A 17,407-nucleotide genomic window follows, 5' to 3' on the forward strand; every position below is an offset into this window, starting at 1 on the left:
ATACATCCTGTAGTAAACACTCATTACCATGTTAGCCATATTATCCTGCCCCTTAATTCTTACTCATAGGCTTTCAACACAGTCTTTTTCCCACCCTAGGCAGAACTCAATACATAAGGAGCAACTCCAACACCTTGCCTGGCTGGTCCATCTTAAGAAGTACATAGCCACTCATTGCAACAACCCAGTCATGAGAGTCATCCCACCATATCTCCATAACTACAGTAACATCATGGCCCTGTGAGCACAGCCACATCTCTAGCGTGTTTATTCCCCACAATGGGTGCATTGGCATACAGGCTGTAATGGGTTGGGGCAGATCCCCTCCCCACCACAGGCAGAAATAACGACTCAGGCAAACGGATTGCAAAAGTGATGAAAGTTTAAATAGAAAGCGGTGAATGTTACAGAGAACCCAAAGCGCAGTGACAAAGAAAGATCCCATCCCCACCTGAGGGTGCATCCAAAACCCCCAGGGCTCCTTCTTCCCCCTCCCTCTGCTGGGCTAGTCTCAGCTGGCCAGGCCTGAGACTGCCCATCCCCCTATGGCCTTGGGCCCAATCAGGCCCATGGCCGGGAGATCTCTCCCCCAGTTACCAAGTCTCGGAGAGGGAAGGAAAGAGGAAGTGCCAGACCCCACCGCAAAATTTATAGTGGTGCAAGGGATTATGGTAGAAATACCTAATTTCCTGCGTCCACCCACTGGGATGGACTTCTGGACACAGGAAACACCCCTGTAGCAGAGGGCACCCAGCCCAAACTACGACAGAGGCATTTAAGAGAGGTAGTCAAGTAGGAAGTATTCCCTGGACAGGTGCAAGAGGATTCACATAGTCATACACACCCTTGAGGTGACTGGCCTTCTGGTTCTCCTCTTGGAAGGCAGCTAAGGAACTTTTGCCACTTCTATGGGTGGCCTTGCTATACTGGACTCCATTGGATTCATTCTATTTAAAGCCCACCTCACCAAGTCAGACAGTCTGCTGCCAAAGATTCCCTTGCATCTTCAAGTCAGGTGTATTTCATGTCTCTCTAACAGGCTACTGTCATCAAAGAACATTCCATTAGCACAAAAGCCAAAATCCTCATGATGACACCTCATGATGAGCAAATTTTCATCTACTTCTGAGGACCCCCACTGGTAAAATGGAAAAGACAAGTTAGACACTGAGAGTTTTACCTAGAGATTTGCAGTCCTCCTTAAGATTCTGCCAACCTTCTGGCTGACAGAATTGTGTTCATTGCAACATGGAATAGCAACAAGGGGTAGTAGTCAGTGCTCTTGGTGAATTGTGGCACCCTCTGTAATGTCTCAGATCTTAGCTCACTGGAGTCAGCAAACCTCTTGTGACTCCCCATCAGGTAGGCAGATGAGCACTTCAGTGCCATCTAACAGAGAGTCTCCTACTACAACCACACACAATTTCCTTGTTAGAACTATTAGATCTAATTTCCAGTTAGAAGCTATGGGAAAGAACTTAAGCTGGCCACTTCTGTGAAAGATGATAAAAAGCATTTTTATAAATACATAAATGCTAAAAAGAGGGGCAAGAAGAACCTCCACTCCTTATTGGACCTCGAAGGTAACATTATAACTAAAGATGAGGAAAAGGCTCAGGTTCTAAATATCTTCTTTGCCTCAATTTTCAACAATGAGGCAGGAGCACTTCAGGATAACTGGCCTCCTGAACTGGTTGATGGGGTCAGGGAGCAGTGTAGTACCCCTGAAATCCATGAGGAATTAGTTTGGGACTTGCTGAGACACTTGAACACTCACAAGTCCATGGGACCAAATGGGATGCATCCTAGGGTGCTGAGAAAGCTGGCAGACGAGCTGGCCAAGCTCCATCTCTCCATCATTTTCCACCAGTCCTGGCTCACCAGAGAGGTCCCAGATGACTGGAAACTGGCCAGTGTGATCCCCATCCACAAGAAGGGACGGATCGAGGAACCTGCAAACTACAATCCAGTCAGCCTGACCTCAGCGCCAGGCAAGATTATGGAAGAGATCATCTTGGGGGCAATAACTGCGCACCTGAAGGATGGCCAAGGGATCAGGTCCAGCCAACATGGATTTAGGAAGGGCAGGTCCTGCCTCTCCATCCTGATCTCCATCTATGATCAGGTGACCCGTCTGGTGGACGTGGGGATGTGGTCTACCCGGATTTCAGCAAGGGGGACTTTGACACAGTCCCCCACAGCAAACTCCTGGCCAAGCTGTCAGCCTGTAGCTTGGACAGCAGCACTCTGTGCTGGGTTAGGAACTGGCTGGAGGGCTGTGCCCAGAGAGTGGTGGTGAGTGGTGCCACATCCAGCTGGCAGCCAGTCACTAGTGGTGTCCCCCAGGGATCAGTTCTGGGCCCCATCCTGTTTAATACATTCATTGACGATCTGGATGAGGGGGTTGAGTCAGTCATTGGTAAATTTGTAGATGACACCAAGATGGGAGCAGATGTTGATCTGTTAGAGGATGGACGGGCTCTCCAGAGGGATCTTGACTGGCTGGACAGATGGGCAGAGTCCAACACAATGGCATTCAACAAGTCCAAGTGCCGGGTGCTGCACTTTGGTCACAATAACCCCATGCAGTGCTACAGACTGGGGTCAGAGTGGCTGGAGAGCAGCCAAACAGAAAGGGACCTCTGGGTAGTGATTGACAGCTGGCTGAACTTGAGCCAGCAGTGTGCCCAGGTGGCCAAGAAGGCCAATGGCATCCTGGCCTGTATCAAGAATAGTGTGGCCAGCAGGAGCAGGGAAGTCATTGTGCCCCTGGACTCTGCATTGGTTAGGCCACACCTTGAGTACTGTGTCCAGTTCTGGGCCACTCAGTTTAAGAAGGACATTGAGACACTTGAACGTGTCCAGAGAAGGGCAACAAGACTGGTGAGAGGCCTTGAGCACAAGCCCTATGAGGAGAGGCTGAGGGAGCTGGGATTGTTTAGCCTGAGGAAGTTCAGGGGCGACCTTATTTGTGTTTACAACTACCTGAAATGTGGTTGTAGCGAGGAGGGGGTTGGTCTCTTCTCCCAGGCAACCAGCACCAGAATGAGAGGACACAGCCTCAAGCTGCACCAGGGGAAGTTTAGGTTCAAGGTGAGGAGAAAGTTCCTCACAGAGAGAATTATTAGCCATTGGAATGTGCTGCCCAGGGAGGTGGTGGAGTCACCATCCCTGGAGGTGTTCAAAAGGGGATTGGACATGGCACTTGGTGCCATGGTCGAGGACGCATGAGGTCTTGGGTGACAGGTTGGACTTGATGATCTTTGAGATCTTTTCCAACCTTGTTGATTCTATGATTCTATGAAGTTTCTCCACTTAGAGCTTGCTCATGGGTGTCTGTAAGCATTAAATCTCCATATTTGTTTTTTGGTAGAGATTTTAGAGAATGGAGGATGAAACAGAGTTCTGGGTTTTTTTGTGGGTCATGAAGGTCCAAGTGGCCTCTTTCTAAGTGGTGTCACTACAGGAATGTGGTTTTGAAACCATCTAGCAATCTCTGTCTCAGTTGCTTTAACACTGCATAGCCTTGTGACTGTTTCTTGCAAATCAGCCACCTGGAGTAACAGGTCATCAACCTGTGCACATCTTTTGTATTAGGAAAAGAGTGTAGGCACTCATGGCAATCTACCACCTGTACTGAAGAATACTTGATGTCCAGGTGCACCTGGGTAGATATGTCACACTTCTCAGGGGCCTTCACTGTAGTAACACTTGGTTTAGCACTAGATTGAGTCCCCACTACTTTGACAAAGACCTAGCACACTTCCAATGGCTGTGGACCTACAAGCACAATACAAGGCCCTCCCTGCACATAAACTGCCACAAAAACAGCTGCTCACAGTGCTATTGCTTGCTTGAGCTCTCTAGAGGTATTGGTGGGTCTCTGCTCTCCCTTGGGTTTTCCTGACAGCAGGAACCCCCTGTCCACATGGATCTAGAGCTTGTCCAAAGACCTGAATGTTGCTGCTGCCACATTATTCACTGCCTAAGTGAAGCAATTATCCCTTTCCAACAGATGGAAAGTCAGATGAAATAGTACAGTCAACAAAGACACAGTCTTACCATCCAAAGAATTGTATGAAGAAAATTCAGAAGCCTGTTGTGATGGGTTGAGGACAACCCCCTCCCCACAATGGGCAAAAAGAGGACACAGTCTCAGGCTGCGCCAGGGGAGGTTCAGACTAGATGTTAGGAAAAAGTTCTATACAGAGAGAGTGATTGCCCATTGGAATGGGCTGCCTGGGGAGGTGGTGGAGTCGCCATCATTGGAGGTGTTCAGAAGGAGACTTGATGGGGTGCTTGGTGCCATGGGTTAGTCGTTTAGGTGGCACTGAATTGGTTGATGGGTTGGACGCGATGATCTTGAAGGTCTCTTCCAACCTGGTTTATTCTATGTATTCTATGTATTCTAAAATAAAACTCAGACAAATGGACTGCAAAAGTGGTGGAAAATTTAAATGGAAAAGCAGTGAATGTTTACAGAGAACCAGAAGCACAGGGATAAAAGAGATCCCAAAGCACACCAAGAAACATCCCATCCCCACCTGAGGGTACACCCAAAACCCCCAGGGCTCTGTCTTCCCTCCCCCCCACCCCCCTCCACTGTTAGGCTAATCTCAGTTGGCCAGATCTGAGATTGCCCTTCCCCCCGGCCTTGGGCCTAGCCAGGCCCAAAAGGCCAGGAGACAACTCCCCCCATTACCAAGTAGGGAAGAAAAGAGGAAGTGCAGGACCCCTGCTGATGTCTTATAGAGGAGCAGGGCATTATGGGATGAAATACCTGTCTTCCTGTGTCCATCCACTGGGCTGGACTCCTGTGGGACACAGGAAGTGTTTCTCATGTGGACACAGCAGGGGGCACCTGGCCCAAACTGCTACACCTGTGTAGGGGAAAAAAAGTGAAAATAAGATGGGTTTGGTTGGAGACAGAAGCATTCTTATGTTGGGAATTTTCTAAATACAAAGAGCAGAAGGGTTTAATACCTAACAGTGTTTGTCTAAAATGTCAACAATTGGGTAACAGCAGCTGGACTCCTGGGGCAAGCAAAGGCAGAGAGAAGTGCTCAGTCTGAAAAAAACAGAATAAAAATGGCTTGTCTGCTGTAAGGTATTTCAGGTGGATTGTAAGAGAAGGGTGTTTTTGGATAGCTTTGGAAGGCTACAGGGAAGATTTGCCTTTGCTTGAATTAGAGAAGGCTATGTTTAGTCTTTGACTCAGAAAAGAATGGAAACATCTTGTAACTGAAGAAGAGAAATTGGGCAGAATTTGATCGGATGTGTTAAAAAATTGTTTTGTTATTTTGACCTATTGTATGCCTTAGTTACACAAAGCCAGAAGAAAATAACCAATTAAGATGTGACACGTACCTTCTGATAGGCTATATAACTTTGCTGTATAATGTAATAACCATCTTTGCCTGCTTACACCTTGTCCTGGAAGCTATGCTTGGGGTGATTTGAACATCTACACAGCAACAAATGGTGACCCCGAACGTGCACCTTGATCAACTATACATTACAAATCCCACTTGCACCAACAAGAAGAAATTTCACCTCAACAGGACTGCAGAGATGGTTGTGCTCATCATAGTCACAAATGGTAGCCTTTATATTAATCTCTCTGAGATTCATTTATTGACTTTTATGCTGGTGGCATTTCCTGATTTGCATAAAAAAAAAGGCAGCGTGGCAGGTGCAAGAGGTGTGAGAGGTGCAAAGCATGTAAGAGGCACAAACATCCAGATGTTAAAAATAAAAAAATAAGAAAAATAAATAAAGAAGACAAAAAATAAAGAAGAAAAAAAAATAGAGACACCTCTGAGGGGAAAAAAAAAAAAAAAAGGAAAAAAAAATAATAAGAAGAGAATCCACAGCTGCAAAGCAGAGGTGAGCAGTCAGGGAAATCGGAGGGTTGGAGCCTCCCTGGGGGCTGGTGCCTCCTTTTGGCAAGTATGTAATGGGGAATCAAGTAACAAAAGAAGAGAAATCAATACTGGGAGTCATGACTCATTTCTTGAAAAAAAGAGCAATAACATATGATGTAAAGAAACTTCCTTCGTTGTTTATATGGCTTAGAGAAAATGCTGAAGGTTGCAATGTGCAAAATGCTTTTCTTGTTTCAACATGGGAGCGGGGAGGGGCAGCTTTGTTTGATGTGGCAACAAAAGGAGACAAAATTGCTAGGTCTTGCCTTACAACATGGAGATTGGTTAAAGATTCTTTAGAGCAATTAGCAGAGGATGGTAAAGCCACTGCAGTAGTAATCAATGCCACTTCACCAGAACAAAGCTCTTCTTCAACATCCACTTGGATCAGCCTGTCATTCTTACAACAGAAATTCAAACGCCTGGAGGTTGTAAGCACTAGCTAAATAAGCACGGTAATAATTGAATTTGCTATTGACACTTCATATGTTCCAGAACACTGGATTTTTCACAGCCCAGTGCTGCAAATGATGAATGGACAAGTCTTCAGGTTGCAGACAGCATGTTTTTTTTCAGAATGCATTTGTTATCAGTAGTTTCACACAGAATCGGCATGTTTCTCATGCTCAGTCTTTTCAAGTAAGCATTTTTACGTTTCCTCTTTCTTTTTGAACTGTCACACATTTTTTATTTCATTCTAAAAAAAGATATACAGTATCACCCTGCTTGAGAAATGCTATGGTTGACCCCAGATGCCCACCAAAGCTGCTCTATCACTCCTTCTACTAAACTGGACAGAGAAGAGAAAGTATAATGAAAGGCTTGTGTGGCAAGACAAGGACGTGTGGCAAGACAAGGACAGGAAGGGATCATTCACCAATTACCACCACACACAAAATAGATTTACCTGGGAAAAATTAATTTATTACCAATCAGGTCAGGTCCTGCTTCCTAGGCTCAACTTTCCTCCCAGTTTTCTCTGCCTCCTCCTCCAAGTGGCACAGAGGAACAGGGAATGGAGGTTGTAGTCAGTGCATCACGTTATCTCTGTTGCCCCTTCTTACTCAGCAGGAGTGCTTCTCAAACTCTTTCCCTGCTTCAGCATGAGTTCCTACTAAAGGGACACAGTTCTTCATTAACTTCTCCAATGTCAGTCCTTCCCATGAACTACAGTTTCTCACAAACTGCACCAGTGGATCCATTCTATGGGTTGTAGTCTTTCAAGCACAGACCACTCCATCATGGGTCTACTGCACAGTCACATGTCCCACCAGCAAACCTGCTCCAGCATGTGCCTCTCTTTCCACAGGGCTAAGGATCCTGCCAGAAGGCCACTCCAGTGCAGGCTTCCCGTGTAATCATAGAATGGTTTAGATTGGAAGGGACCTTGGAGATCATCCACTACAAATTCTCAGTTAGACTCAGCTGCTCAAGGCCAGTGTGGAGGCATAGCTTCCCTCAGGCATCTGCCTGCTCCAGCATGGGGTCCTCCATGGGCTGCATGTTGATATCTGCTCTGCTATTAACTTCTGTGGGTTGCAGGGGGACAGCCAGCCTCACCGTGGTCTTCACAATGGACTGCAGGAGAATCGCTTCTCCATCATGTGCATCAACTCCTGCAGCTGCTTTACTGACCTTGGTGTCAGCAGAGTTGTTTCTTTTATGTATCCTCACCCCTCTCTCTTATGACTGCTGGTAGTGTTAGGTAGGTTGTTATTTTCCCCCTTCTTAAATAAAGAGGCACTACCACTGTCACTGATTGACTCAGCTTTGGCCAGCAGCTGGTCCATCCTGGAGATGGCTGTCATTGGCTCCATCAGACATGGGGGAAGCTTCTAGCAGTTTCTTGCAGAAGACATCTCTGTAGCCCCACCACTACCAAACACTTGCCATGCAAAATGAATACACACCAAACTAAGACTGATTAGGAACACCATGAGTACTCTCCATGCACAGTTAAACTGTGAAGGATTCTCAGTGCAGAGGCATCATATGTACCTGAAACTCTAAAAGGCTTTAGGAATTAGTATAATGCTCCTAGTCTGCAATCAAGAAAATAACTTATCTTTTTATAAATCACAGTTTCACAAGACATCAGTGTATTTGCTGAATTTTCTGCCTGCAAGCCTATGGTGGTTGCTTTCACAGTGTTTTTCTTTCCTTCCTCACGACCCTATTATTAGAATAGAATAGAATAGAATAGAATAGAATAGAATAGAATAGAATAGAATAGAATAGAATAAACCAGGTTGGAAGAGACCTTCAAGATCATCGTGTCCAACCTATCATCCAACACCACCTAATCAACTAAACCATGCAACCAAGCATCCTGTCAAGCCTCGCCCTGAACACCCCCAGCAATGGCAACCTCACCACCTCCTCGGGCAGCCCATTCCAATGGGCAATCACTCTCTCTGTGTAAAACTTCCTTCTAACCTCCAGCCTAAACCTCCCCTGACGCAGCCTGAGACTAGACTGTGTTAGCAGCCAGACAATAGCTTGTTGTGTGTAGGTCACTGTCTGATGAATCATATCATATGGTTACTCAGAAGAGTGTCCTTTAGAGTGTTTGAACCTGCAATACTGTCCTGCTACTCTAACGAACAGAAACTATTTCCCCAGTGATCTATTTTGTTCTTATTTGGGGAGAGGCTTGATATCATTTAATCGTTAGAGCTTACAAGTGACTTCTTTCATAATAAGTTATTCCTGAAGCTTCTACTGAGGGTTTTGGGGCTTTTTGTTGCTGGGTTGGGTTTTATGGTTGGTTGGATGGTTGGTTGGTTGGTTGGTTTGTTGTTGTTTGCCTCTTTTGGGGGGTTTTGTGAGTTTCTTTTTTTCCCAGTGCAAGTTTGTTAGATGTGTCCATTGCTGAATGCTTTGCAATATATTTTGATTGCTGGGATCATTCTGACATCACACCACAGCTGATATCCACAGGAATTTTCAGTGTCCTTTTCCAGGAAAGCAAACCTTGACTCCTGTCCACCCCATTTAGAATGATTGAAAGAAACCTTTAATAGAGTTTGCAGAGATTTCCTTACCTATTATGTTCCAGTGCAGGTTTTCCTGCAGGAGCAGTTCTCAGACTCACTGCTTTCTGTTTTTAGTCAAACCATCTGTAATAATAGCAGAAAGCTGATGAAATAGCTGAGAGTGGGGAATGACTGCTGTTTGTTTAGTTTTCTGGCCTGTTACAGTATTTCCTGCACAACATTGATCTTAAGTTTCCAAGACGTGCAATACACAGAGCGGCATGATCATGTAAGCACAAACAGTTTTCCCACAAGTTTTTCAGTTAGTATCTTCAAAAGGTCTAATCTGCCTGCTTTCAACATCTGCTGTGAATAGAATAGAATAAAATAGAATAGACCAGACCAGACCAGACCAGACCAGATGGAAAAGACCTTCGAGATCATGAAGCCCAACCTATCATGCAACACCATCTAATCAACTAAACCACGGCACCAAGTGCCTCATCCAGTCTCAAACTCCTCCAGTGATGGTGACTCCACCACATCCCTGGACAGCCCATTCCAATGGCCAATCCCTCTTTCTAAGAAGAACTTCTTCCTAATATCCAGGTTTAGTTGGACCTCAAAGAATTCATCACCCTCTGAATTCTGGCCTTGAAATCTCAACTGCATTATAGATATTCATGAACAAAATCAATTTTGAGCCTCACACCAGCTGCTCTCAAGACTTGGAAATGTATATGAAGTGGCCACACAGAATCTGCAAACTAGAACTTATTTATGTGATCAGCCACTGTAAAAAGCCAATACTCCACGCACCCATGCTCAAGAGGCTCCCCTTCATTCATTACTCTCCCAGTACCTTTATCTAGACTCCAGCCACACCATGCACAAATCTAAATGGAATTTCCACAACTCTCTTAATTTCCTATGGATTGGGATGAAAAATACAACCTACCAGTAAGCCAATAATAGGAATGCCTTTTCCACTGCTTTCCCCACTTTGAAATCCATCCACAAGTTTAGGTCCTTCATGTGATCTCAGAGCTTTGTTTTCTTGTAAAGTTGCTACCTAAATAATATGATCTTTGGTACCATACACAGAACATTGTGAAAGAACATTGATTTCATTTGAATTCATTTTCCCTTGAGAACTTTTTATGGCCCAGGTAGCAGAGCATTTTGGAGTAAGAAGCACTTTTCTTTTGAAGCCGATGTAATCTTTATAATTTTTTTTCTCTTATTTTATGATGCAGCCTTATTAAATTTTATCCCAGTCTTTACTACAGCGTCAGATGCACTATCAAGGAGAAAAGAGTTCTTAGGCAAGCCACACTATCATGACAAAAATAAATCTTAGCTTTTAAGCCACACTCATTGTCACAGTTCTGAAGCTCAAAGTAAATGCCTAGATCCGATGCAGCTAAAACCTTGGCCATAAAGTCTATAGCAGTCATTTTTGTGCTTTCATATTTTGAAGCAATCATTTCATAGTGCCTGCAGAGTATCTGATAAACTGTCTTAAGGCATTATCTCTTGTTGCATTACTGCAATAAAATACAAGTTTAGTTTATGAAGTAATATATTTTTTTTAGGTTTAGCAGTGTCACACAATCTAAATATAGTGAACTCACAATTCTTAATTTGCCAGGTGCAGCCTGGAAGGAATCTTACTGTGAAAATGAAAGCTACTTTCATTACAATCCTGATTACTAGGATGTGCCTAAAGACTGCTTCAGTAACATGGAGTATGTGCAGTGCTTTGACATCTTTACTAAGAAAACAGCAAAGCCAGTTGGAGGCATGTCCTCACTCACAAAGGTCAGCCAATGTGATGTGTAACAGATATTATTTTGAGCTTTCAAAGACTGGGAAGTCTGTACACTGTTTTTTCCCTTCTCTCCCTAGAGAAAGGATAAATACCAAACAGGCCCAGCTGAGATCTGTAAACTTAGCAGCTAGAGATAGGGAATAAATGATGTCAGATTAGTGGTCACCACAGATTTTTTCTTCAAGACTAAGTTAAGGATACCTCTTCATGTGGGCCCATTTTCCTTCCTCTTCATCCCCCTGAGGAATATTCAGCTATGGGATTGTATGCAGCCTCTTGCCTTGCATTTAATATCATCTTTCTCAATTTTTTTTTTATCAGAGAAGTATCTTTACATTCCTGTTATGTTTCCATTGAAGCCTTACTTATAAAAGCTTTCTAGTTATTACACTGAATTAACTGACCTCAGCTGAGTCCAGAGTCTAGGTCCCTATTAGCTGTAACTGCTCTGAAGATTATATGTATATCAGAACACAAGATGTGTCTTCTTATATTCACACTGTACTTAGCCCTAGAATTTGTTCACCATTTAAGTGCTCCCATCATTAGACAAATCACAAAGGGTACAGTGCAGGCTAGGTACTCTTTTAGATGTCCTGAGTCATCATTTTGGCATGGTCTTGATACAGATATTCTCATAACACTTGTGGCTGTTGGGGATTGGTTTGAGCAAGGGGGGACATGGGTCCCAGGAACACCTGTGCAAATTAGGCCTTGAAGGATTTTCTGTTATTAATATAGCAATGGAGTAGGAGTTGTGGAAAAGTTCTGATTGCTTGGTATGCTGAAGTCAAGCTGCCCCTGAGAAGGGAGGCAAACAAGATAAGGAGTAGGCAAAGAGCTGGGAAAAAGAGCAATTAGACTGAGTAGAGAAATTCCACAGAGTAGCGAAAACAATGATGTAACCTTTTAGAGAGAAACCAATAGTATCTGTTAAATTAGAATAGAATTAACTATGTATAAGATAAGACTTTAAATAATGAAATATGGAACAATAAAGTTGGATGATTACTATCACTCATATTGAGTGCTGTCGTCCCTGTCTCCGTTCTCGTCATGTGGCAGTAGTTTACTAGTGTAACAGTATTTCCATTGTACATTTGCTTGTAAACTCAGGCAAATATGTATAACATTGACCCAGATTTGGAGGCAGGATGGAAAATATTCATGGGAGGTGTGCTCAGGTAAAGAAGCTCCTCCTTTTAGTGATGGAGTGCTGGGAAGATATAAGTAGGTTACGAATTATGAAGGAATGGGCTGCCTGGGGAGGTGGTGGAGTTGCCATCATTGAAGGTGTTCAGGAGGAGACTTGATGGGGTGCTTGGTGCCATGGGTTAGTTGTTTAGGTGGTGTTGGATTGGTTGATGGGTTGGACGCGATGATCTTGAGGTGTCTTCCAACCTGGTTTATTCTGTGTATTCTATGTAATGTGAGAGAGAGACTCTTGGAGTTACACGCTGGTCTCCTGAAACAAACTTAACAGGCATGCAGAGATCACAATATGGAGAACTCCTTGACTTTTCTCCTCTTGAATAAAAATGATGACTTAGAAGATGGCAGTAAGTTCCTTACCAGTGCAACAGGCACCACAGGCATGTCTCCCCAGTAACTGCCACACTTTCCCAGGTGTGCAACAAGGGTACAACGCCCTGCAAGAAGAGAACAGTGATGAGAATGAAGGTTCACCCAGCTTGGAGATGTTGCCAACATTCAGCTGGTCTACACCCCACATCAAATCCTGTTTAGTTAAGACTAAAAGGCTCATCTTGTCATAGGGAAGAAGGCAGCCTGATATGCAGATCTGACTCATTTCTTAGGGTCTGCTACCTGGCTGGGGCCTGGATTAGCGGGAAGAGAAAGCTTCTTTCCCTAGTATGGCCCTCAGATTACAATCCACTGTTGATCTTTCAGGTCCACTTTTGACCTTTCAGGTAGGCATTGATGAAGCAGCAATAAGAATTCCAAAGGCAATGAAGAGAAACTTTAGAGCCTTAGGAAAATTGGTTAAGCGATCAGGAGCACTAGTGTCCTCTGTCTCCCTAATGGCAGGGAATGATCAGGGAATAAACAGGAAGAGCTAGCAGATCAGTGTCTGGCTCCGAGCCTTGTGTCTCCAGCAGAACTCTGGATTTTTTAATCATCAGTTGATTTACAGGACACCAGGCCTGCTGGCAACAGATGGGAAATGCCTATCTCAAAGAGGCAAAAGGATCCTAGAATAGGAGCTACCAGGGCTCACTGCTTTAAAGTAGATTTGAAGAAGGAAAGGCACAAAACCAGGCTTGATAGAAATGAGCCCTAGGGCAGCGCACCAGTATTTGAAGGCTGATGTGCCAGCAAGTACTTACAGTCTGCCATATCAGGGCAGATAGGAAATGGAGACGCAGAAGGCAGCAAAGACACAAGGGTTACTGATGAATTAACAACCACAGAAGAACCTGAGAACAGGTAACATACTGGATTTCTTCCTGCAAGAAGGGGGCAAGGTCTTTAGACCAACTAAAGTGCATCTACACTAATGTATGCAGCACAGGAAACAGAAGGAACAGGAAGCTGTTTCACAGGAAAACTATGATATAGTGGCAATTACAGAAATGTGGTGGGATGTCTCACATGACTGGAAAGCCACAGTCAATGGCTACAAACTTGTCAGAATGGATAGACCAGGAAGGAGAGGTGGTGGGGTGACCCTGCATGTCAGGGAGTGTTTTGTCTTGAGCTTAATGATAGTGATGGTAGGCTTCAGTGTTTATAGGAAAGAATCGGGGGAAAGGCCAACAAGGAGGATACCCTGAAGGGAGTCTGTATTGACTGACCAACCAGGAAAAAAGAGACAGAAAAAAATATTCTTTAGGCATCTGGGAGAAGTTTCACAACTGCTAGCCCTTGATTTTGTGGTGGACTTTATCTTCCCTGATGTCTGCTAGAAACACAGTATAGCATGGAGGGAGCAGTCCCAGAGGTTCCAGAATGTGTAGAGGAGAAATTCCTGACGCAGCTGGTGAGAGAGACAAATAATGAAGGCTGGACCTGCTGTTTGCAAACAGAGAAGGAATGGACGGTGATAAAATGGCTAGAGACCATTTTAGGTACAGTGATGACAAAGTAATATAAGTTCCTAGTTGTTGAAGTAAAGAGGAGGGTCAGTAGAATGGTTGCCTTGGACTTCCAGTGCTCAGATTTTGGCCTCTTTTGGACACTGGTCAGCAGAGTTCCTTGAGAGGCAGTTCTGAAGGGCCAAGGATACCACAAAGGCTGGATGTTCTTCAAGAGAGAAGTCTTAAAGGCACAGTAACAGGCTGTCCCCATATGCCAAAAGATGAGTCATCAGGGAAGAAAGTTGGCCTGTTTGAATAGAGATATGAGGTTGCAACCCAGGGTAAAATAGTAGAGTTTATGGAAGAAGGGGCAGGTTACTCAGCAAGACTACAAAGTTGCTATGAATCTATGCATGGAGCAAATTAGAAGCACCAAATCCCATCCAGAAATTAATTTGGCTTCATCCATTAAAGAGAACAATAAATGCTTCTACAAATGTGTTAGCAACAACTGGAGGACTAATTCTTTACTGTATGCATGTGGGAACATAGTGGTCAAGGATAAGGAAAAAGGCTGAGGGACTCAATACTTTCTTTGCCTCAGTCCTTAGTAGTAGGACCAGCTGTTTCCTGGATACCCAGCTCTTCAAGGTGGAAGACAGGGAGAGAGAGCACAATAAAGCACCCATAATCCACAAGGAGAAGGTTAGTGACCTGCTGCACCACAGGTCTATGGAGCTGGTTGGCATACATCCAAGGATATTCTGAGCGCTGGTGGAAGTGCTCACCAAGGCACTTTCCATCATTTACCACCAGTCCTGGCTAACCAGGGAGGTTCCAGTTGACTGGAGACTGGCAAATGGGATGCTGTCATGGAGGCACCCACAAAACAGACAGCAATAGTTACCCAAAAAAGTGGATTTATTGTAACCAAAATTACCCAGCACTACGTCCAAGACAATTAAAATCCAAGTTTGGATATCAGTCAGGAATATACTACTACATGACCAGTTAAGCTTTAAACTTAACCCTTAGGGAACATTATTTCTAGAAAAATGATCCAAAATTTTTGATCAGTCACCTCATAAAGGGGAAACTTCCCATTCAAAGGTAACCAAAATACATACTCAAAGTGTCAGTGAGGACTCACTTAATCTACAGAAGTATCCTTAGATGGCATCCCATTGTGAGGGAAGAGGATCTGACTGCCAGGCTGTTTGCTGCATGGAGACCAACTCAAAACATCTCCGTAGAAGGACTCCATTTATACCCTAAGTCAAGGGTGCATTGTGGTTATTTATAACTAGTTGAAGGACAGAGACCACAAAAAACACACAAAAGCAGGATGTTTCTGTGCCCAGAGGCACCAGTTAATGTCTGAGAGGCACCAGGCTCACATTTATCAGATTCTAGCAAGTTTCATCCCTTTGTCAGGTGTCTGTCAGGCTTTTATGTTTGTCAGATTGGTTGTTCCTGCCACAGATGCACATCTGCAGGGAACTACAGATAAATCAGTCTTACCTTACTGCTGGGTATGGTTATGGAGCAGATCATCTTGAGTGTCATTATGCAGCACATGCAGGACAACCAGGTGATCAGGCCTAGTCATCATGGGTTCATGAAGAGCAGGTCTTTCTTGATAAACCTTATCTCCTTCTGCAACAAGGTGACCTACAGAGTGGATGAGGGAAAGGCTGTGGATGTTGTCTACCTGGATTTTAGAAAAACATTTGAGATTGTCTCCCACAGCATTCTCCTGGCTGGTTATGACTGGGGTGGGTGGATGCTTTGCTGTATAAAAAACTGTCTGGATGGCCCCAAAAGTGGTAGTGAACAGAGTTAAATCCGTTAAATCCACTTGGTGGCTGGTCACATTAATGAGTTTAGGCTGCTGCCAATAATCCTCTTAGTTGTGTCCAGACTGCTATAAATTGGGGACTAACTTGAAGAACAGCTTTGTTTGTTCAATATAACTGAAAGTATTGAAATAATTGATCTTCTTAAGTCTGACCTTCAAACTCAGACCTTTGTCACTACTGACATGAGGCTGAAGAAAAGCTATTTCAGGAACGGTATATTTGGAAATGAAAATTCATATTTCAGTCTACAGTGAAAAAGATGTTACTGGTTCATTGGCTTAAAACTATGGGGTTTCTCATGCACTTCTTCAACATTCTTCCTGTATAGCACTGCCTACTTAAGGCTTTCAATAGGAAGGTTCTTGTATGGCATGAAAGCCATTGTTGAGTCATTAGAATTGCCAATATATTTAACACTAAACCTATGTATAAATGCTGTGTTGGGCAGAGACCTTAATATCTTAGCTCTTGAAGATCAGCTTTCAACCAGAAGCCCACAACAGTAGAATTAAGTGATTTAACTGCTACTTGCTAGTGATATGGGGATTTTACCCTATGTCACCACCAGGCTGGTATTTCATTCTATTTACTTTTGCCATATTGGCTACTCAGTGACTTTTATTTTCTATCACCTGGAAGCCATTTCACAAAAGGCATTTCTTCTAGGAATGTCACCACATGAAAGGAGCAGATGTTAGCGCTGTTAGCACAAATATCTTCCAAAGGACCTGTAAAGAAAGACAATTGTGAGTTGTAAATTTGTCACAACCGTCCCTAAAACACATTGAGGGAAATGGCATTCATTTTTCAAAAGCACAGAGACCCTCATACAGCATCATTGGAAAATTTTTCTTTGCATTGTGCACAGGCAGTCGTTATGAAGCTAAATACAACAGCTTCATAAAACAATTATACTGTGTTACTGTTACCAAGTAATTTCAAGGGTTGCAAAAAAGAATGAAAAAGAAAAAAAAACCTTACTTGAATGTAAGCTCAATCATTTCTTATACCCCCAGGAAGAATGCAATTTATATTCAAATGTATTTTTTACCTGTCAATCCTTCAGCTTGATGGATGTCAGAATACTACATTTTTAGTAGTCTTGCAATTGCTGGAGAACTTAAATACACCCTGTGATTATATGCTGCAGGGCCGACAGCTGAAATGTCAAATAGCCACTGCAATGCTCCTGGCAAGACTATTCTCCCTTTGTGGCAGAAATTCAGGTGCTTGTCTTCAGCTGCAATTAGCATTTGATTTGGGATAGGCTTTGGTTGCTCTGTTTCACACCCTGTCCCCTTCTTTTCTCTCTCTTTTTCAGGCCTATTGATAGAGTCAGAACACTGCTTAAATTATCATCTCAGCCAGGTCAGAAAGCAAGTTTCCTTCTACATTATTTGATGTTACGGAATTGCTGATCTATTCTCTGTTAAGAAGCTCATGGCAAAATTTTTAGGAAGTATTAACAAATAAGGAAGAAGAAGTTGTTATTTAATTAACTAGCATTGCACCATTATAATTACCAATAATGGAGTAGCTAAAATTAAAATGCTGCAAAATCTTCTAGTTTTGGTTAAATCTATGTTATATAGTAAAAGGGGCAACTGTTTTCTGCTTGCAACTTATGAAAAATATCAAATAGAAAATATACAGAAAAAATAACTGTATTTTTGTTGTTCATAAGTAAAAAGAAAAATCAGTAGATGGCAAAAAAAAGAAAGCACCTGTATTATTTTTGTGTTTGTCTCTGAAGATATCATATAGACCCTTATATCTGAAT

Source organism: Dryobates pubescens, chromosome Z (genome assembly GCF_014839835.1).
Source record: "Dryobates pubescens isolate bDryPub1 chromosome Z, bDryPub1.pri, whole genome shotgun sequence".
Lineage (NCBI taxonomy): Eukaryota > Metazoa > Chordata > Aves > Piciformes > Picidae > Dryobates > Dryobates pubescens.